The following is a 24,018-nucleotide window of genomic DNA, read 5'->3' as shown; positions in this document are numbered from 1 at the left end:
ACGCAAAATGTTAAACCATTCTGAATTTGGTAGCCACCTAAAATTGCACAATCATGTTGAAGATTGGGTGGAATACAGAAACAGAAAGGGAAATGGGGCAATCTTAAGTAGAAATTAACACAGCTAGAAAACCTTTTGTAAGACATAAGGCCGGATGCACAGTTACGTAAGTAGCTGTCAGTATCACCATACACATTTCATCAAAATTTAATTTCACTGATTACAATAAATAAGCTTTTGATTCATCATGAAAAAGAGAAATTTATAGAAATGCATAAAAAAAAGTTCTGTTTACCAGCTTTTTGCTGATTCTTTATATGTTCAGAAAATATTCAAAGGAGAGTAACAGAATGTAGTTCCTCACTGAATTTCAGTGATCTATGACTTTGTATAGTCTCTTTCACCAAAAAAACCCCTACAGCACAGAATAACTCGGGGGTTTTGTTCCTCTTGTCCATATTGCTCGTATTTTTAGGAAGACTGATTAGGATAAGCATACATATGTGCAAGCATTGTGCTTTCCTCTGTCACCACTCTTGTAAATGTATTGATTTAGGTATCAATTTTAGGTACTCCTTTGCTCCACCTCCTACTCCATAGCGAAGTAACAGATAATACATTGATCCTTGCAAATAAAGCAGTATTAGTCTTTCCATTTTACAAACTGAGAACTCAGGAACAGAAGGATTAAGGTCCATATCCTCAGCACACGCTGAGATGCCTGGCTGTTGGCAGCATTCTTCAAGGATTTGAGAGTCATCCAAGGCCACACAGGAAGCCTTTCATGGCAGAAAGGAACTGAACTTGATCTTCTGAAGTCCAGGCTAGAATCTTTACCTTTCAACCATCTTCCCTCTTGAGTCCCAACTTTAGGCTCACAAGATTTAACAGTTACATTAAGAGCAGCAAAGCAGAGTAGCACCTAATCCTCCATGTCACAAAGGGGACTTTCTCCCCAAGACTACAGTAGATTATATGTGAGAATTGTTTTGCCTCTGGAAAACACTGTGGGGGGTGGATTTTGTCTCCCCACATTTCACATAGGCACAGCCCACATAACTGATTGTTCAGCAGAAACATATTTTTAACATGAAAACTAAAAAAGAGAATATCTTAAAAATCAGTGTTTCTACATCAAAACACAGTAAGTCAAAATTAAATACTATCCTGTAGTGAAGCCAAAGTGTTTTACCTCTTTATACAAATTTAGTAATTGAGAATATCATTTTTGTTGATAACAAGGCCAATGAAAAATAAATAATCAAATGCTTGAACAAATTAACAAACAAGTATATAATGGAGGACGTTTAGCAATAACCTGACAAGTATACCACCCAACATCATTTGCACAGCGAAACAAGGAAAAATTTACAATTTGAGTGAGCCTCTAATCCCCAATCAGCCTGCTGCTTGTGTAACAGACAGCATTCACTGGAGATTAGAATAATGTAAATTATAGTATTGCTGCCATCAAATTTACCCTTACTTTAATTTGAAGAGAACAAGTTTTACCGTTTCTAAAAACCTATTAAAAATCCTGCAAATTATTGAGCGCCATCTACTGTTTCATTAACTCTTAATACACTAGCAGTGTTTTGGAGCTGCATAGGTGAATCAAGATTTCATTCAGCAACTAAAGCAGAAATCCAGATTTTGGGATTTATTTAAAAATTGCATTGTATTCTCTCCAAAAATCACTGCTCATTTTTTCAAGCACAGAATGAGTTTTACAAATACTAAAAAACAAAGCCATTAATTAGAGATTAAAAGAATTAAGTTTAGCATCAGTGACAGTCTTCTCTTTACCCAAAATATTTTAGTAAGGAGATAATATAGATCTTTAATCCTTTTCATATCACTAAATAAATTGAAACATTGGGTACTGACTACACTTGGAAAAAAAACCAGCCACCAATTAAACAACTCACCAGACATTAAAATAATACTGGTTGTATTCTAACGATTATGAATATCCAGTGATTTACTTTTTTAAAAAAGAGATAATAGCTTAGTTACCTAGGCATAGTCTGACATCAGATGTAGTTCAGGTAGGCTCCTACCTTCCTGAATAACTAATTTACAAGTAGTTATTCTTCAAATTGTAGTGAATTTGCTTAAAGAAAGAGATCAGACAAATGTCAAGACTGATGAATTATATGGACCAACTGTCCATGCTCTCTTGCATCTATAGTTCCTTTTTTTGCATTCATGCTGGTAAATTGTTTGTAGAATTTCTGCCTCTACTCATGAAGTGAAGAAGAACATAGGAGGAAAAAAAAAAACAAACCACCCAAACAAATGCTACAAGGCTTACTGGACATTCAAGCTGTCATTTGCCTGGCTATTCTAGCAGCTCAATATCACTTTGATGATCTGCATAGCCAGAAAATAATCTGTGGTGGGCAGCATTCACTCCTAGGAAATTACATGTTTAAAAAAAAAAAAGATGAAGAGTGATATTGTATCCCAGAAATATCACATGCTGTCACTGCTTTTCATCTCCCAGTTCAGAGCAGATTTCATCTCTTGCCCTAAAGTTTAGACATCTACTCACAGCTAATAGTCTTATCTCTGAAGTCAATAAAGAGAGGTGGGCACTTCTAGAAGATAGTCTATCTCATACTAAGAAATATGCTAAAGAGACACTAACTTTTGTGTATATTTTTTTCTTTTTTTAATTGAGTAAATTCACAAACACTATACTCAAATACCTTTGAGTATATTTATGAACATAGGTGGGGTATTGGCCACAACTGTCACCCTTCTAGGCAATTCTCCTTTGAACAGACTGACAACAAAAAGGCATGATGTCTCAAGATCTAGTGCTCTATCACTTAGGCCCAACGGAGTGAGCAGTAACAACAGATACTACAAAATATCTAGCTTCCGTGTCCAGCTGTAAGGATGAGCATGGGTCCTGGAAACAGTGAAATGCATCAGCAGAGCAGTGCTCTCAGGCTGCCATGGAGAGCTCTTCTGAACAGGGTCAGCCTCTTCCTGTTCCAGACTTGTTATTCTGAGACAGCCTAGGTGTCTTTAAATGGTACCATATTGCAAAAATCAGACAGCCTCAGATAAATACACTGACATGAAGAGGACTCAGGAGGAGACTGAAAGGAAAGAAGTTAAAATCTTTCTTTGGGAAGGAAAACTGGTGTCTGATTCCTCAGTTCTTTTCACACATCCTCACCCAGGAATTTTTTCCATAGCAGTTTTGCAGGGAAGAGTCTGCATACACCAATATTCTACAATGCAGCATGGTGTGGGTATGGTAAGAACTGCAAAGGTCACACAGGTGATACAGCAGTGGCAGCGTGGCATGGCTGAGAGGCAGTCTTTGCCAGCTCAGAGCCACACAAATGGGCTCACACTAATCTATGTAGGTTAATAGCACTACTTAACAACTGGTGGTGGTGCTAGTTTATAATATCCCTCTGCATTATGGTCCATTCATTGCACATGATGGCCACTCAGTCTTGCAGTCTCATAGCATCCCAGTCTGTCCGTCGCTTTTGAGAAGCCCTAGATGGGAACTGCAGAGGTTTACCAAATTGTCACATTCTGAGGAGGGAAATAGCAGAGTTTGTGTTACCCTGTAATCTCTAACACTTCATTTTAAGGCATAACACAATTGCCAATGCTCAAGCTGAGCTTTCAACTGTAACTCTGAATTTGGACTTCAAGCTGGGTAATTTTTCAACCATCACTTTGCGTGAATACAAGTTTTATGTATGAAATAGCACACTGAATGCAGTATTACCATCCCCAAGCCTTAAATGTTCATGAGTCAGACCTCCCATGAGCTATGACTAATTTAGAAACTAATGTTTTTTTCTTTTATATGTACAAGTAATTTGGTTTTTCCATCTACCTTTTGAATTATCAGGAGATCAATCAGGACACAGCATGTTTCTGCGTTTGGCTTTTCCACAGGTTAGAAAATTCCCAGAGGGGTTCTGCACTGGCTGAGATCCCAGACAGCTGGGACCTGAAAGGCTCCAAAGGCTCGGTAAGGGTAATTTGAACTTCCATGCTGACCTCCTGATCTTTCAGCTTTGCCTAGCCAGATGGCTTAGATGTGGACAGGTAAGAAAAGGGGTCCTTAACAGCTGGGAGCTATTATAACTCCAGGGCATCATGAGACACAGTGGTGGCTACTGGCCAGTAATGGTTCAGGCTGTGAAAGGCAAGACTAACTGGGGTGTAAGAGGAAGGCCACTACAGGTCCTGAACTCTACATGGACATCTTCAGAGTCTTGGCAGTTGCCAAGTGCAGAATGAACCACAGCAGGATCTGGAGAACCATTTCAAATTCCCAAATCTCAGTGGAGGCCATCTGACTCTTCAAACCAGCCTACTAATTTCCTGCGTTAGCCTAGCCAATTAAAAGCATCAAGCTTGCTACTGTTACCACTTGAAATTGTTCGGAAGTTTAAGAGACTGCAGATGACACATTTCCCTAGAACTCAACAAAAAGCAGAACATTTTTTGTGAGAGATATTGAAGACATCAAAGAATCCTGCTGTGAATTGAGATATTTTGACAGAAGAAACAAATGACTGCCTTGTCTACCCAACCTCCTTCACAGCACCACATATTTCTCAGATTGGAGGGAACGTTTCAAAATCAAGACCATGTCAAAGAGAAGAGATGTAGCCTTCCTCCATACAGCTGGATGGAGAATAAAAGCAGTTCCCATACCATAGGGCCGCCCTCACTCTTCAGGTTTGTACTGAACAGCATAGTGGTTACGACCACTAATAGTGCTAGCACGGTCAAATAGGTAATTATAAATATATAATCTCCATTTGTGGGCATGCTTAGTTCAGAATGAGAATTATTTTTCCTATTTAAACTCCTGGAAACACAGTGTAAGAAACCCCAAACCAGTACTTTATACTGATGCAAAGCCCAACTGCTTCACTACATACCAAATCTCCTTTAAGGTGAAGATTCAATCCTAGGGATAGTCCCAACAATAGAGACAATATTTTACTGAATATAGACACCTCAAAAGCCAGGAAAACACTATCCCATTTTGTCCGTGATGGTAAATTATGAACAGTAACACACTCAAGTCAATGTAGTTCCTCCAAGCAGTGCATTGCCAGACATCTCTCAAACAACCTCAGTCATGTAGCCATTTGCTAATCAACACAGTAGCCTGAAATACAATAGACTGATGGATTTCTTATGTGGGTAGCTCATCCTGTTAACTGAAGTAGTTTTCTGCTAGTATTTATTTTCTGCCCTTCCAGTTTATCAATCACACCTCCATCCCTTGCTATGTTCATCTTATCCTCCCTCTTGCTTATGTTCCAGGTTTTCACCTAATCCCTTTAACCTTAAAAGACACAAGGAAAGGGTTCAAAGAGGAAGCGCTCTGTAAATCCTCTGTGCATGTTTCATTGTTTCACTAACAGCAGAGTTAAAACCTTATTATGATAAAGTACAACCAGAGTGTTCACACTAATGGCACTACAAGTTTCGGGGGACAATCAGGGGTTTGGGTTTTTTAAGGAAATGGTTTATCCAAAACATCAAATCTATTGCAGAAATGTTTGGCTTTGTCATCAGTTAACTTTATTAATGCAAGAAATTTAAACTGAAATATCAGACTTTAAGATATCCAAAATTTTAAAGCTCTGTTCTGAAGTTTTTTGGATTTATGATCTTGGTCAATGATGAAGCCAAATGCACTGCCATATATTTTACGCTGAATTGTAGTGTCAATTCTAAGTCAATTTTTCAGTCTAAACATGTTCCCCTTCCTTTCTCTCAGATTCTTCCTGAAAGCTTGTAGAAATAAAACATTAAAGATCAGGGGTCATCTTCTTCCACGTCTTCTATGTGAAGCACACACACCCACACAATTTCAATAGCAGATGTTATTTAAATAAAGCTTTCTCCAGAAGTTAAAGGTAAATGGATATGAATGTAAATGGATATGAATGTAAATAATGTTTACTGATACAAACTTGAAAACGGACTAAGGAAATAACCTTGAAAACATAAACAACCATAGAAAAAATTGCTATGGTGAGCATTTGTTCCTGGTGACAAGGTTTCATACCAGTTAGGTACCTCATGTATTTTCTGTGATTTCTACTATGACTTTCTCCCCTAGTTCATGTTTTGTTTCACGCTCTCTTTGATTTCCATCCTTTCCACTGTGACAAAAGAACTTTGACATTACCGTATTGTTTTGCAGCTAATATATTAATCCATGGTGCCTTTATTTGCATAAGTTTAATCAAATCCAAGAATTGCAATGAAGCAGCAAGAGGCTTAAGAAATTTCTTTAAATCTAATTGGCACACAGAGGATGCCCTTAGTATGAAACCAGCTTCCTGGCTAGGAACAAAACAATTAATTGATAGATTTTATTATTTTTTGTTCTATCAGAATTCTTTTTCCCATACAAGGTAATGTTTCTTCCATACGGATTTCAATTCCAGTACATTCCTGGTGGAGCTATCCAACTTCTACATGGCAGCAATTGACAAAGTATTAAGGAAGCATTTGCCAAATGCTATAGTTACAGTGCAAAATGTTACCACCACTAGAATGAATTGTCTTAAGTGCTGTTCAGCTTTAGTTGATGAAACTTCAGCTTTTGACAAGACAATAAATATTCTTAGTATTGTTTCATGTGCTGACACACAGAAATACCCAAAGTATTGAAGTATGTTCCAATATTTGAGTTGCATATGGAAATAACATCTGCTAATATTCTAAATAGTAGGGTTTGCTGTTGTTTAAACATATTCCTTCTAAATTAGTCGGTTAAAGATATAATGACTATTCCAAAATGCCTAAAAATGTTGCGTATTTTATATGCATGTCTGTACATGCACATACAAAAGCATACACAAAATACTATAATATAGTCAAGATACCATCAGCCATAAATAATATTTGTGCACTTCCTACCACAAAAGTTAAGCCTAGTCATTAAACATGTGAAATAACTTGGGCAAAATCTACAATGCAATCCAAAGTATGCCTGCTGACGTGGCATTCTCTCATAACAGAACTCTAGGATGGCAATATATGTTTAGTATTTTATGTAAGAGATATTGGGAAGAAAAACAGAAGAAAAAAAAATAATGTTTCCCTTCTTATTACAGATATCTTATTCATTCATGCAGACTTTTCTGCATAGAAAACCAAGACAAAACAGTCTGTGAGTGAGTTGTCCTCCCACACACAGCAGTCAGTCAAGGACCTGCGCTCTCCCAGGCTGGACCGATGGCACAGAGGGCAGTCACACAGACAAAAGTAGCTGACTGGGACAGCTTTGCCCAACTTGGTCTCTGCAGTAAAAGATGCTCAGAAACCACTGCTCTGAGGTGCAGTAAAACGGGTACTGAGCTAATCGCTCCATGGAGAAGGCGCATTTCCCTTCCCCAAACACCGTGTGGCAGAGGGAGGCACAGCATGTGGGCCACCCCACACAGCCACCCAGCATCACCCAGCCCACAGCTCAGGTGTGAGGAGACCCCTGAGACGGCTCCATCCCGCATGTGGCAGCCCCTAGTAGTGCTGGGGTCACCTCTCAGACAGCTGCCATCATGTTTGGGAGGGATCCTGCCTCCGACCCCAAGCACACTCCACAGGCACCTAATGCACGGCCCCAGAGGGTGTGTGGGTCGTGCTGAAATGGGCCTGGCCCTGCTGAGGGGCCCTGGATGTGCAGATACCCCTAGTCGAGTGACTGAGAAAAGGGAAACAAAACCCTCTGAGGCGTGTTTAAAGCCAACAGCTGATCACAAGCATTTAAAAACTGAAACAGTTTGTGCATGCCTAAAAGCTGCATCAGTCAGTTTCTAGACCTAAGCCGACACAGCTTAAACTAAAACCTGAAGAAACCCTCAAACTTACCCTTGAGAAAGTGAGGGAGCAGCAATGCCTGGTGGCTCCTTACGGGGCAGGAACTGGGAGCCATCAGTGTTCCTTTGCCAGGGCCCATCTCACTGCAGTGGGAGGGAGCTGGGCAGGCCTCAGACAGTGACCAGGCCATCAGGCAAGTCCCTGGTGATGGCTGGGCCCAGCCTGGTGATGGCTGGGCTGTGGGGAGCTGGAGACCGGCCCTGCTGTGGCGTCGCTGAGGCAGGGACTGATGGCCCCGGGGGGGCTGAAATGGGGTCCTGGGCCCCTGGGTAGGGTGCGGAGACCCCCAGGAGGGATAGCAGAGAAGTGCTAAGACCAGGCACACACTCAAACATTGCTTCAATGACATGCCAGTTTCTGAAGTCTGGGACAACAGGTATAAACATGGACCATGTCAGTATTTGGAAACATGCTAAACTAAAGCTTTCTCTCCAAGTAACACCTTGCTTTCCCTCTCCAGTCACAGTACACCTCTGGAGAGCCATACCTCCCCTCAGCAGGGTCACAAGATAGCTTTAATCGATGGCAAGTAACAAATGGCTGATTTAATTCAAGGTCCTATTGTTGAGCCGGCTGACTCCAAAAAGATGTTTTTTCAGAGGTTACAATTGTTCAAAGGTTACAAATATAATTGCATTTATAATGAAACAAGTACACTGCAAGGAGAAAATTCATGGTGAAATTGGTCTGACTGTAATACCAATTGTTTCTCAGTTCAAATCTTTGTGTCTGGCAGCAAATTTTGAGAGGTGCAAAGACTGCTGTCTTTATTTGCAGTTCACATTATTTTTGTTTAAAAGTGGCAGAACAGGACAGCAAGGAAGAAGCTACTCTATTTACCTCATCCAAGGTCAGGTAGACCCTCTAGACTAGGTGGTCTACCCCACAAGCAACTAAGCATGCTAAGGTGAGAGAAACTTCCCTGTTTCTTCCCTGCAGACAGAAGGCAGCCAAGGGCAAGATTAGTAGTTTCTCTGGGTGGACTAGGGAACATGCTAATAAGCAGAGCAAACCTAGAGTCAAGAGAAGACAGAAAGAAGGAAACTTTCCCAAGGCTCCAAGCAGGGCTGTATATAGTCTGCTGCAACCATGGAAGTCAGTGAAAGTTGTTGAACTACAAAGTCAGGCCAGAGGGGGAAAAAATATGCTCTACTGGAGTGAGCAGAGCAGAGCAGAGATTTGTTTTCAAAACATTTTTTTAAACTTTTCCACTCAACAAATCTTTTTCAATCTGTCTTTAGTGTAAGATATTTCACCACGGAAGTTCAGATACCTGTGTTTGATATCTTTTGATATACTTAAGTTAAAGCTAGAACAGAATTCTGGCTATTGCCAAAGTCCTACATCAGGATACTGGACAACTGATTATTCAGCAAGCAAAACAAAGATAACCTGTCTTCTAACAGGCAAGCTTTGCTGAGTGCATATACAGATAGGGAAACCTGGGCAGTGGTGCATCATCTTGCTAACAGAATCTGACCAGCCCATGTCCTGTGAGTCTTGACCTCTGCAGAGAACCATGAAGAATCAGTTCCTGTAAGTCCAAGGTGTTAAGAAGTTCAAAGTGTTCATTACAATTTTGGTTTTGCCATCTTCTGTAGTTTTGGTCATTCTTTATACAAATCTGGCATCACCTCCACTGACATAATTTGTCATGGTCTAGCTGTAGCTTCCATATACTAAGATCTTTATGCACTTACACCTCTGAATTAAGATATGTGCCTTTCTTTCAAAATTTCACTTCTGGATATATAAAAAATACATTTACTGAACATTCTAAAAAAAAATAAATCCCTCACTGACCAAAATGAGTAAATCAAATCATATCTATGCAGTTTTTTATAACTAATTTTAGGTGTGCTTCTTAAGTCCAAGCCTTTAATATTTTTGCTAGTATGTGCAACTGATTAATTCAGTCTCCACTTCTTGACTCCATAAAAGTTATCAGTCAGTGGCAAAACTTACTCTAGGGAGCCAAAATTATGCACCTGCATAGAAAATAGAAATGTTAACCCACTAAATATTTCTTAGAATTTACTGGCCTATAACCCAAATAGCAATTACAAGATGACAAATGTAACTATAGGTGGGGATGAAATTTAAAATAAGTAATGCGATTTTGAACGCCATGATTCCCTTGGATCCCTAACAGTTCCACACACTGCAAAATGATGTAGCTACTACATTTGCAAGTGAATAGAGTAATTTGTATTCAGAACTAGTTTAATATATAATACTGATTCATCAAAAATAGAAACCCTCTGAAAGCTTAAACATTGACTGGTCTATGAATCTGTATGAATGATAATATTTAAAGAATTTCATTCTATGTAATAGAACAAGATTAAGTAAAAGAGTTTACCGTTTTCAGGCACTTGAATAATACTGCTTACTACTTATCTATGATTTTTGCTCACAGAGCACCTGTAGGATGAGATTATTTTCAAAACAATTAAAATAGACTGGAATAGGATACTGAATGTCTCTTCTCCAGTCTGACAACATAGAGCAAAATATAAAACAACTCAACTTATTGAAGAGTTCTTCTGCAAAGAGGCTTCAGCCGAGTTTCATTTATTTTTCCAGCCATGTTTCTTCTCATCTGAAAGCTGACAATGTGCTCAATTCTGCAGCTACTGTCACAATGGCAACTACATTTGTATAAAAGGACTCATTCTGCTCGTGTGTAAATGATTCATAGCACATATCTAATTTAATTCTCTTTGGTGGATTGTTAAATGTTGAGACTGAACTCAAGAAATGTGGTCACAGAGGCAAAAGCTTCATTTGCTTAATAAAAAAATGCACATCTTTTGATTTGCATCTTTGTAGTTTCCCATAAGACTATCTATCAGCTGTCCCTGATAGAGATTCGTGTCTCTTAGCCAGACTATGGCAGGCTGAGATGCTTACATGCTCTAGTCACAATCTTCAAGATTACCTACAGATGCAGACTCCACAGGAGAAATGCTAAGAAAAATCTGACCCTCCTCTTTGTCTATAGACCCAACATTTGTCGCACTGCCTAAAGAGTGGGAATTCAATGTTCCCTGTATGACAGCATGACTTCTCTGACTCCCTGCTCCCATGCAGCAGTTACAGGAACTGGATAAAACTTGAAGCATATCTTCATTACATGATATGAGATGAGAGGGGTGTTACACTGTCCTTCTTTTATCCAACACCAAGACTACTTTGTAGACTTATAATGCATTGGCAAAACACTAGCAGCACAGACATAAGTTCTATCTGCCAAACCACACGCTTTAATCCATATGGCTTATTCTAGCCACAGAGAAGAGAAACAAGCTATGCAGAGCCAGCATGGATACAGCCAAAGCATGGATGAGAAAAAATTGCCAGACATGCAATAATAATAATCACAGCATCACAAAAAATACACTCTAGAGTAGGAGATGTTAATGGGGAGTTGTAGGCCTTTTAAACCCTTTGCTAAGTCTGCACAAGTGACAAGTCAAATTTTGCCACAGCATTTTAACAAAGGGCTTTTTATGCCATCACCATGTCAGTTAGGTGCCACCCTCCCTCTGTAGCTGTGTTAGCAGAGATCTGTAGAAAACTGAATGTTGATTATGAAAAACTCCTGGAATAATGCAAAACTCCTTCAATAAAGACTATATTCAGTCTTTAGCCAAAGCATGGCTCCAGTGTTCCTATCCCTCCCGATGAGTTATTTCAGAGATTTAAACTCCTGGATTTTATCATATACCTTATGAAATTCAGTGCTTTTACTCAATCTTCAGTGCTGGATTCCCTCAAATGTCAGATCTTCCAAGGTAAGATATGGACATCTGAAACCTAATGGCTATGAAACCAGGGATGTGTAAGGGATTTTTTTTTTCCTCCTCCTCTTTTTTCTTAAAAAAAATGAAGAAATATATATAAAAGAAGAAATTTAATGAATGTCATTTTAGGGACCAACATTACAGAAGTATCTTTTCAACCAAGTAAAATTACATCATTACAAATTATTAAATTTGTTGAACTTTCAGAAGAAATATTTCATTTCAAATGGGAAAAGTCAAGTGCTTTGAAAGCATTCCCTCATCTTCTCCTGCCTCTCATTTGGAGAGGATGCTGAATGTGAGGAGCAAAAGACAAGAACTTAAGAAGATAAAACTGCAGGAGATGACTTGATCCTTTAAGGTTAATCCTTAAAAAGAAAACCGCAACTTTTCCTTAAATTTGTCATTCAAAATGCAGAAAAGAAATTTCATTAAAATGTGTGATTCCATCCTCCCCAACCCTCGAGAATTTTTGTAGAAAATGAAAGGAAAAAAAAAAAACCCAACACTTTTTTTTGTCAACCAGCTATAAAATAAACCATAGGAAACAGTGTCTTCAACATAAACAATTATTACCTTTCCCTTAGTGATGTTATGTAAAGACAGGATGCAGCCTGCCTTTCAGATCACCAGCTGAGCTGATCAAGAGCACCTTTTTTTTCCCTTGGTATCCCCTGCTGCTTGCTTTCTGTCCCATTCCCTGAAAATCTCACTGGTGTAAATGGGAACCCTTAGAAGTGCTCAATTCTCTGAGCAGCAGGAGCAGCCCCTATAGGAACCCTTAGCCCTCCGGACGTATGGCTTTGAGCCCAGTTTCAAAAACGCAAAGTGTCAACGTAAGCCAAACTTTCAGGATTTTGCAGCTCATCCGGCACTCCTATGGTTTCATTAAACACTTTCCTCAAGTCCAAAAAGGCACTATTTCTTAAAAGAAAAGAAAAAAAACCAAAACACAAAAAAAACCCCCAACAACCACCACACAAAAAAACCCCCCACTACTGTCTGATCTTAAGTATTGCATATGTTCCTCCCTATGAATCCTTTCCAAGAGAAGATGGTATTTGCCCTGCTTGTATAGTCTGCTTTCTCCTAGTAGATTTCAACAGAGATTTGCAGGGAGACTTCTTCAATGAAAGCTCAGCAAATTCAGTAGTCCAAATGGGATACGCTTTCCAGTTAAGGATTAGCATACTTTAACATGAAGTTGTAGATTTCAATTGGCATGACTCAAACTGAAATGTCAACCCACTTGCCATCTGGTTTATACATATCGAGTCTGGAAAGCAGCAATGAAACAGCTGAAAGGCTGCTACCATAGAAACAGTACACATACAATAAACGTTACCTAGAGATCTTTTAAATTCTGTCAAAGTATTGTACCAGTAACCTTGTAGTTTGGATTTGCTTCTTTGGACAGAGACAAGTTTAGAGAAGATTTAATCTGAAATGCAGTACATTCAGCCAACTAAGCTCTAGAAGAAAGAGAATGATTTTTCCAGGGTCTGAAATAAAAGCATTCTAATTAATGAGTCCAGAGAAAAAAATTAGTACATTAGTCATATATTTCAATTTGTTACAAAGATTAAACAGGCCAAGAGAATCTGTTAGATAAAATAGACTACCTTCATTAAGGGTAAGTCAACCTTTATTAAGCACTATTTCATATGCATTCCGTTTAAATACAGTACAAGAATAATTCGTAAGAAAGAATTGCCAACGTTTCTATCAAGAAAGGACTTTTGTATTTGTTACATACATTGCATAGATCGTAATGCACTAACTTGGGCCAAAACCTGTCAGTAATTCATTTTACTGACCAGGACTGTCTAAAGCCCCATAGTTGACCCATCCACATTGCAATGTCCAGCACCCAAAATGACCAACACTTTGAAGAAATGTTAAGAATTAATGGATATCAAAGAAATTGAGATTGGAAGGTAAGGTTTGATATATTTTAGATACTGGGGAATGAGGATGGAGGCAAAGCAGTTGGATGCCTTTCAGATAAGCACACACACTTTATCCAAACTAAGTGCTCTGCTGTGCAGTACTAGAGCACAGAACGCGTGCACACCTATTCCTACTGACCTAGGGTACTGTCCAGCACACATGAAGAATTGCTGCAGCTAAAAAAAAAAGCAAGCAATTTTGTTTTTTTAAGAGAAAATTCCATCCGTTGTTATCACAGGTCTCAAATTCTGAGATAACTCTACATTCAGCTTGTGATAACAAAATGTAGACCTGGGGGGAATAAAAGCAAAGAAATGTACATGAACAGAAGGGGTTATTTTGTAGTAAAGATAGTAGTAAATTAGAACATCTTATTTTAAAAGATGCCACTGTCCCCTAAGCCTCTAGTTTTCTCCTGAGTTTAAGATATTAATGAACTAAGCAAGTAATTTTATGGATTGAAGGCTTCACTGCGATTCAGAGAGAGAACAGATTATCAGTCACAGAAGACAGATGTTGCAGAGAGAAATCCAATAACCATATTTAAGACAGGATCATATCCTGGAAATAAAATTCACAGCTAACACATTGGAAGGAATAGGCAGAAACCAGAAACACATTTTTCCTTGATAGGAGATTGTTAAGTGTTAACAAACAAACAAAATTAGCACCTAATTTTTTTTATTCTGCCAAACTGCCCAGAACTCCACTGAAGTCAGTGGAAGTTCATCACAAAGACCTCAGCCCTACACTATTAGAATCAGTTGAAGTTATGTTCTCAAGCAGGTGCAAGATCAGTCTGCAGGAGATCACAGGATATATAAGAGATAGAAGTTGTTGGCTAAGGCCAGAGAAGACAATCTGGTCCCTTAGCACTGGAAGTCAGAAACCAAATGCCTGAACTTTCTAAAATAAAGTGCGAAGAACATCTAAAAACTTAAAACACCTATTTGTCTTAGCTAAAACCTGCAAAGGACTAGCATTCACAAATATTCTCAGAAAATTCCGGATAACATGCACCAGCAGCATTGTTCCTATCAAGTCAGCATGCTCAAACTGTATTTAACCATATGGGTGTGCAAACTCCAGAATCAAAAACCTGACAGTGGTATTTTGAACCTAGGAGTGTAACATGAAAGTCATAGCCAGAGGAACACTCAGTTTATCTGGAGAAGTTCTTCAGTCCTCCCAGGTCCAAAGTCTCACAAATTATCTATTTTTTTCCAAGACTCCAGTTTTTATGCAAGATATTTTTATTATTATTGATACAAAGCCAGATCTAATAGGCAGGTGAGGAAGTAAACCCTTTTGTCTTTTCCAGTTGTTGCTCGCCCTTCGGCCACAAGATAGCAGTGTTTTCCAAGTCTTGCTGTTTGGAAACGTTCTGCAGCAAAGCCAAAGCAACTCCCATTTGAGAACTGCTGGATTCTTCAGAGGGAATGGATATGGAAAGTGATGCTCATCAGACAATCCCTGCCTTCCTGTACTCCCCCAAATATGTTTTGGTATCTATCATAGCAGGAGTTTGTCATTCATTGTAGCAGAGAAGCAGTTAAAAAAGGAAAGCCTTTCAGTAAATACTACAAAAGTAACTTCAGAGAAACGTGTTCATTGTGAGAAATACCTCTGTCCTCTCCCATGTTCCTTCCGCTCTTTTTCAGTCTTATGTTAATGATTTCCTTGAAAAGTTCAGTCACAAAGGCTAGTTCAACCAAAACTATTGAAATAAAAGCACCAGAAAGGTTTTACTGTAACTGAGAGGTCAAATTTATCAGTAAATAGCCCATGTGCATTTCTAGGACAGGCACTGACTCAGGAAAGTAGGAAGGTGATCTCTCTCTCTCTTTTCCTCTGTCTCCCGTGTCTTCTTTTTTTTTTGTCTTTTTTTTTTTTAGTATTTATATTCATGCACAAAGAAGTTAAAGGTTTCTTTAGGACTAGAAAAAAAAAAAAACAGTTTCATAAGAGAGAACTTTCAAATGCCTAGGAGCATCATATATATATACACACACTACTGTATGTGCCCACTGGGCATTTATTCTGCTCAGTTCTTAGGGGCGTAAATACACAGCTCCTGCCATGTTGGGCTTGTGCTGTGGAGAGGCTGGTTACTGCAGTAGCAGGGTAGTCATGCTGCCTAACTTGAGGCACAGACTCTCAAGAACCAATTTGATACATAATAAAGACAGACAGTTCCAAAGAGAAAGAACAGAGCATCTGCTTTAGATTCATATTCATATGACAGAGAAGCATCTCTTACTCTTCTTCCCTCCACTATTAAAACAACCCAGAGAGTACAGTTCTGTGACTGAGGCTAAGTGCATAAGCAAACTCTTTCCTTCTCTTAAATCAAGACTGAAGAGCTTCAGTAATTGTCTATGAATTTCTGGAAATCTTACAGCTCTAGAGACCTGATTTTCAGGAGCAAGAAGTGTTTACAGCTGCCATGCAAAATGTCCATACAAAGATGTCTGTTAACTCTGGAACTAGAAGCTGCAAAGCCCCTTCAATAGGCTTCCTCAGTATTTCCTTTTGAGACTGTTCCCTTTGTATAAATTATTAAACATTTTCCAGACCAGGAACTGGAACCCAGGTGTCTTAACCCACAGACTAAAACGTTAGTCACATCTCAGACTGTCTGCTTTAATGAACGTTAAAGTATTGTGTGCAAAATGGAAAAGTACCAGACGGGAGAGACTTGAGGAGGTACGCTGTTGATAGCCTGTAGCCCAGTGACTATAACACTTCCATGAGAAAGCACATTCAAATTCATTTTCACGTTATGCCTACTTTCTCAAACTCGTGGAGATGCTAAATGGGAGTAACCAATACAATCTGTGTTAACTGGCCTTTAGTTTTCTTTGGTTTTCTTACAAGTTTTTCTAACAAAATATTGTGTTTTGGCAAATGTAACATTTGACACAAAAGCAGATTCCAGCCTAGTTATTTAAATGTGGAGAAGCATGCACAGGGCATGAGTGTGCTTTTGTTAGTCATGACCACTCAAACAAACAGAAATGGTCTGATTTAAATAAAATGATTTTAGAGGAAATCTTCACACTATATTTAATGATATGTACAGAATTTCCTTATATATTCTTAATATATATAAAACTATAAAATATAAATAAATTAAGACATAGTGAAGCAAATACATATTAGAACTGCATATTAAATAAAGCCTTACTAAATATGGAAAAAAAAAGATCCACACAGTGAAAGGATGACTTCTACTCATTCCAAAACTGAAGTCAGGCTGAAAGGAGAAAGGAGAGCTCAGATTTTTGTTTATAATGTTTATGCATTGCTAAGGAAACCTTATACAACAATTTAAAAGTACAACATTTCCAAGATCAAGTTTATGATCATACAAATATATGTAAATATTTTGATACTTAGAAAGCATTTTAAAATAGTACTTTTTGTATTTACATCAATCTAATCCAGTGGATAGTTTCAATTTACAACAAAGAAATCCATTCATTGTGTAACCACATAAAAAAGTAACATTTCAGAGGCCTTTTCTTTCACATTTCTAGTTTAAGAGTCTTTTATTACCTATCTAAAAATGTTAATTGACCCTATTCTGCATTTGGAGAGGAAAAAAGAGAGCACATGGAGAGTTAATCCTTTTTCCATCTGAGACACAAGTGACTGCATAATTACTTACACCCATGCTTTCACTGGTGCATGTGATTGGAAACAACTGCCTCTCCCATTTCACCAACGAAAAGCTTCCACATTAATTTATAATACAAACAAGCATGTGTGAGAGTGAAAGAGCGTGTGTGTGAGAGCATGCTCCTTCATTCCTCCATGCTACACATGCTCCGTTTGTTACTCATGCAGCCGTTAACAGATTTTTCTATTTGTTCTCCTTTAACTTATTGGGTACTCTTTACATTAAAATATACTTTAGGATTCGATTGCTTTAATTTTACATTGCAGCTTACAATTTTTAAGTTTAGTTTAACAAAAGAAAACAAATCACCATTCAGAAATCTACTCGGGCTGTCATTTTTCACCAAACATCTTCTGTTGTGATTCCAAGCAGTTCCTAACAGCAAGCTGAAGACAGAACCAAGTGTAAGTCAACCACTGTAAACAACAGTTTAATAATATTTTGAAGATGCAGTTTCTTAAGTTAGCAACACAATGGCTTTTAAGCAGTTGCTGTCTTGAAACAGTTGCTTTGAAACAAGTGCACAGTCATAAACACAAAAGCAGCAAGAGACTGCAGGGAAGACGCAAACAATAAATGTTCTTTAGGTTCCTGCCATACAATTGTTGTTCATTGTTTACAGTTATTTATTATTGTGTAAATGTCAGCTCTTTGGGAGGGACTGCACTTACCACAGTAGAGGTAGATCTGTCATGGGGCACCATTATCCATTCTTAATAAACAACTGCTAAGCAAACTAAGCATGAACTCCCTCTCCACAGTTATATCAATCAAACTGACAGCAGATAGGTACAAGAAATTCTGCCTCCCTGTCTGCAGGGAAAGAGAGCAGGTACTAATTTCCAAGTATCCTCTTACCTGATTTTATCAGCAACTACAGAATATTTAAAGGTATTCTTTGTTCCTCAAAAGTCACAAATGGTCACTGATCCCTGTACAGACTTTCACTGACACTGATGACAATGCTTTACAGAGGAAGATGATACTATATATTTTTAATTACTGCCATGCCACTTTTGCTTTTCTTTGCTTCTTAAAGGCCAATTGCAGAGCTTGTAGGAACTTTTTTCTTCTACTGGTTCATTTTCTTTCTAATATTGCTTTAGTGTATTTCCATAAAACACTTGAAATCACATTCATTTTTTCTCTTCTACTTCTTTTTATCTGAACGTTGTAGGTGATAAGTTATTATTACCTGATTCTCTGCTCTGCGTTCAGATATTAAGCATTGTGCCTTAAAACAATTGACTTTCTCTTTTGGCATTGTACATTTTGCTGCTATTCTTTCACAAAAAGGCTTGTCTCCAGCAAAATGCAGAAACCCTTCTCCTTTCCATTTCACAATGTCTGACCTAGCTATGATCCTATCAGTGGGTGTCACACATTACAATCCCAACCATCTAACTCACTCATCTTCTGGAGACTTGAGGCCCTTTGCTAAACGTTATGGTTTCACCCCTAAGCTCAGGCCCCTTAAAGCTAAGCATGGTAAGACTGAAGCAGTAATTCTACAATGGAGAAGCTGTGACTGCATTTTGCGCTTAGGGAGTTCCCGCTATAGCACATCTCCTGTGTCATGCCAGTACAGCTGTTTGTAGATTTGTTCTCTGAGACAAAAAAATTGGATTAATCCATGCGTGTGTATATATATATATGGATTTCCTTGCAAATACATGCAATGATAGGATGGAGAGAGGCAGATCTTCCTTAAAATAGCATTGCTTCCAAGGCTCTCATATCCCAAATAATGGAACTACAGCCTGATCACTACACCTTAAATCATTTAGGATCTGGATCTAACATTCAGGACACCAGACCTGTGGAGTCTTTGAAGCACAGTGTGGAGTCTTTGAAGCACAGTGTGGAGTACATCGTTCCCAAATTTAGGCTGAAGTTTAGAGTCTCAGATCTTTATGTTTAGATACACGCTTCCATGTATCACCTTATCTGAGAAATACTTGTTAGATCAATTAGACCTACTCCTAATCCCTATTGAGCCAATATATATTCAAAATAATTCCACTGGGAAAGGGCTAATTTGCACACTTTTACAAGTATTTAATTTATTTCTGAGAGCAGTCCCACTGGAATCAATGGGAGTATTCATAGTAAAGTTAAATGCATGCAAAAAGTGCTTTACTCCGGAAAAATGACATTCCAAAGCAGTTTTTAAACCATTTTGCTTAATTCATGTTTAATCAGAGTGCTGTGGTTAAACTGTTTCTGTGATTTTTCTAATAACTGCATGCATGGACAAGGCCTCTATTTTGTAACTTTTGATGTGCAACGCTCTGTCACTGCACAACGGGGAAGCTTTCTGCAAGCATGTGGTCCAGCTGCTCAAAACACTTTTCCTGGGCTAGTTGCGCTATTCTGTTGTATTCCATTACATAATGCTGGCTCAGCCCAACTCATTTCTGTCAGTAGTAAAAGCCCAAAGAGATGCAGAGGAGTGATGCACATTTGAGCAAGCCAAACACTGCTCCTCATGGAAGCCTCTTCCTAGAGAAAAAGCTGTGATTCCCAAGCAAACCTATAAGAGTTAATGCCACTAAAAATATTTCTTCTTTTTTCAAGAAAACATTGCAGGGAAAAAATAATGGCCTTTCAAATATGTTTATTTCCTCAAGAAATATTTTCCAGCTCTTTCCCTTATCAATAAATACGGAACTATTTTGGTCAGCCTGTGCTTATTGACAGTTTAAGACTCGCACCACCACCACTGTGAGTCACAAATTTGAAATAATGCTCTTTTTCCTTTTTATCCTTTGAAAACTATGCTTTCAGAAAGCTTTCTTTTAAGTCAAGTGGCAGAAGTAAAAAGCAGTCTAGTGGCAATTTCATGCCATTTTTAAGAGAAAAATGTTTTAGGAACGAGGGGGTTGTCTGCAGTGCAGTGCTCAAACTACTGCCCCAGCCAGGATGCGGCGCACCAAGATCTGCCAGCGCAGAGCCTGCTCCCGCCCCGACCTGAGGAGGCCCCAGGAAAACGCTTTGCCAGCGGCAGGACCTGCGGCGGCAGGACAACCTGCTCCTGCCTGCTCCTGCCTGGCTGTGAGGAGCACCTGGGAGATGTGGCTGGTCAGACTGTTACATGTCATAAATCAGCTGTAAGTCAAATGCCACAGGGATGAGTCGCGGCGCTGAGAGGAAGAACTTCCTCTACCACAGGAATCGGGTTCAGTGGAAATATTAGATTTCAGTGGTCTGCTTCTTCCTGCAAGGTAGTTTAGCCGTGTTCCACCAGTTTTAATCACGGTGTCTCAGCAGCAGCAGCATCTCCAGCTGAAGGTAGATGGTTACTTTCACGTGGATGGTTGCTGAAGCTGAAGCCTGGCAGTGGAAACCTAAAGCCCCAGGGACATTGTCTCTGCTCAGGCACGCATACCAGAAAAAATACAAATGTCCGGAGGTTTTAGGTAGCCGTGTTGACCCAATAAATATTTTGCAGGAAAAAAAAGAAATTAGTTCAACTCCTTGCATATCTTTTCAAAGAATTGCCTTAATTTGCATTACATTTTGTAATCTTAAAAAAGACAAATGATCCCTTATGAAAAGTTGGTCTCAGCTTTGCAGAGTTTTTGTCCTCTTCTGCTGTCCCCCACTTATATCTTCCTATTATTCCAATTATATTAGGGTGATGAAGTTATATTTAATGTGCAATAACATAAAGTATATATGTTTCTCCCCTCTCTGTTATGAAAGTTTAAAAAATAATCAAATAACAGTTCTCAGTTTTTGTTGCTGTTCTATATTTCTCTTGCAGTTTGTAACGGAAAAGGATAGAATACAAAAAACTGAATAAAAATACTCAAGATAACAAAAATCTTTGCTTCATTAATATTCTGAATTTCTCTTTCCACAGCTGCAACCAGAATTTTTAATCCCAGAGAGCTATTTCAGTACAAAGTGCAGTAATTAGCTCATAAATGATCAGAAACAGATCTGTGCCCGGTGTTTTAGCCTTTAAAATAGTGAGGAAGAAGTGAGGTTTTTAAATACCATTTTTGCAAGCCTGCTGAGGAAAAATTTTTTGCTTATTTTTAAGGGCAAATTTCCCTCACTGTGTGGTTTGTCTGTTTATATTATTTTAAAAAGTTCAGGGGAATGGTAATGTGTGAAATAATCCTTACCAGGAAAGCAATTCCACTAAAATGTATATTTAAATTAGATCTGTTTACTATCTTTAACTCCCCTTCAACTGAAACCAAACCCTCAACTCAGCTCCGCTGTAATTTAATTAAAAACAATTTAAAATAACCTTTCCATATACTGAAGAATACTTCAAATGAGACACGCACACAAGGTATGTTAAAAGAAAAATAAAGCTGTGGCATTGAGCAAACAACTAGAAATTCCAGAACTAGATTCCTCTGAAAAATTCATTTTGCCTCCCTTTTGAATAGGTGTTAAGATAGATTTTTAATTACTTGATCACATATTATTCCTCCCTAGTCCCAACACCTTCCCCAGCTCACCATGCTATGGGGACCAGAAGAGTGCATCGCTGTGTCTCTTTTCCCCAAACTGTTCCAGTCTCTGGTCCCACGCTGGCAGCTAATTGATTCTCTCACTTGCTCTCATTACAGATGCTCCTTCCAGTCTCACTAAGCTTCTTGCCTTCATCACCTTCTCCCATGAGGTCTTTTGACTCAAATAGATAAAAATCAAGCAGCTACTCTGAACTGCTTGACAGCAGAATGAGACAGAAAACTACTAATTCCAATATCTGGCCTCAGCTGGCCATGCAGGATCATAGCTTGATCCAATTTTGTAGTTTGACCAGGTTGCCAAGGTGTCCAGATGAGTTTTAAGATGTGTCTGAAGACAATCTGCTCCAGTGTTTGAACTCGCTCAATGTGATAGGTTTTTTTCCTCATATGTAATTAGAATTTTCCATGGTACAACTTATGTCTATTGAGCCTCTTCCTTTTCTTTTTGCCAAAGAGGACCCTAATTTGATTTTCCTCTAGCATGGGTAGCACTTCACTCCCTCAATTTCACTTCTGTCTGAGCTTTGGCTTTTGCTATTCATCCCTATGTGTCCAGGCAATATATTTCTTCTGGTAGCCTATAGCCTATTCCATCTTCCTTTCTGAGTTTGAGCTTAATCAGGAGTCTCCTATTCAGCCAGGCTAGGGTGTTGCTGACTTCCTGCACCTTGCAATGCATTCTTGTGCTTTGAAGTGCTTGTAGTTTTGTTTGAAGATCAGCCAGCGATCCTGGACCCCAGTAGTTACCTTCCCCCAGGCTCCCGCTAGGCACTGAGATCGTATCTTGTAGGCTGTAGGAAAACTCTTGTTTCCTACAGCCCAGAGTCATTGCACAGCTGTTCACCTTCCTCACTTCCCTGACAACCTTAAACTTTACCATCTCATGACAGCCCAGACTGGTGTCAGTCATCACATCCCTGATCAGTTCTTCTGATTCATGAATATCAGGCCCATCAGAGTGCCTCCCCTATTCAGCTTGTCCACCAACTCCATGGAAAATTGTCCTCGAAGCACCCCAGAAATCTCCTGGATTGCTTGCACCCTGCAGTGTTAATTTTCTACTAGGTGTCAGGATGGCTGAAAACTAGGGCTTCGTCCAGTCCTTTAAACAAAGTTAAAAGTTGTCCTCGCTAGGCCGGCAAAGGGGCTTTTGCAAGTCTCTGTCAAATGGATCCCTTCTCTTCCTAGCAGTCTTCTAAACTTGCTGTCTAAAACAGCAAGTCCTGGGCATTTCCATCCCCCACAGAAGGGTGCCTCTGGTCATCATCACCCATTGTTTCTTCTTAGTGGCAGTGGTTCTGAGCCACAGTTTGGGCTCAGGTGCCTCCTGTGACAAAGTGAGCTGCTCCACAATGGAAGGCAAGCCAGGAGCCACAGGTGACTGCAAGGCAGACAGGGACAGAGACAAGGGGCACAGCCCCACAGACCCAAAGTAAACAAAACCAGATCACATCTGATGAAGGTAACTAGGTTCAGCCCACAGTTCAGTGGGTTGAACTTGCAGTGGCAAGGCAAGTCCAAGGCCAAGCCAGAAAGCGAAAGCAGAATCAGAAAGGTACAGGAGTGGGCAAACAAGGTAGCTCAGGCAAGGACTAAGGGCAAAGGCCTGAGCTTAATGGCATCCCCCAGACCAAAAGGCAGAGTACACGTGTCAAAGCTACAGACAGGGCAGGGCAATCATAGCCCGTTGTTATATTCAGGGCCATGACAAGAAGACACCAGAGTCACATTTTAGTTGATGGGTTTAGCAGATGGGTTTAAGACCACCTTTGTTTGTTTGGTTGGTTTTTGTTACCAACAAAAAAAGGAACGCAAAAATAACTTTTAGGCAATCATGTCTGTAGATTTAGAGCGTATCCCTTTATTACATGCTTTTCCTCAAGTCTTAAAGTGTAGATAAAATTTCAAAGAACAAACATTTCACACAGGTATTAAGTGTCAATCAAAGATTCAAATCAACACATTAAGTTTATTATTTGAACTATAGATCTATCAAGGCTACTGTTGATCTCTGAGGATAACTTCAGGTGACAGAATTCTGCTAAGGGTCTTGTACTACAGAAATTGTTTTGCTCCTCAGCCAAGTAAGTTAAAGAAGAAATAAAGCCTTTCTCATTTCACCCTAAGGTAGAGAATAATCATTCCCCATGAAGGATTCATAATGCCTCTAGCAATGCTTCAATCATCTAAAAGA

The 24,018-nt window shown here is 39.1% G+C and overlaps 1 long non-coding RNA gene across 6 annotated transcripts in view; it reads right to left on the bottom strand.

Annotated features, from left to right (window-relative positions):
• The window catches only part of LOC129206429 (uncharacterized), a 166,353-nt gene that overhangs the window by 126,249 nt on the left and 16,086 nt on the right, over window positions 1-24,018 (bottom strand). The gene's annotated exons all lie outside the window — the stretch shown is intronic.

This window comes from Grus americana, chromosome 4 (assembly GCF_028858705.1).
Source record: "Grus americana isolate bGruAme1 chromosome 4, bGruAme1.mat, whole genome shotgun sequence".
NCBI lineage: Eukaryota > Metazoa > Chordata > Aves > Gruiformes > Gruidae > Grus > Grus americana.
This window is presented reverse-complemented; position numbering and strand designations above follow the sequence as displayed.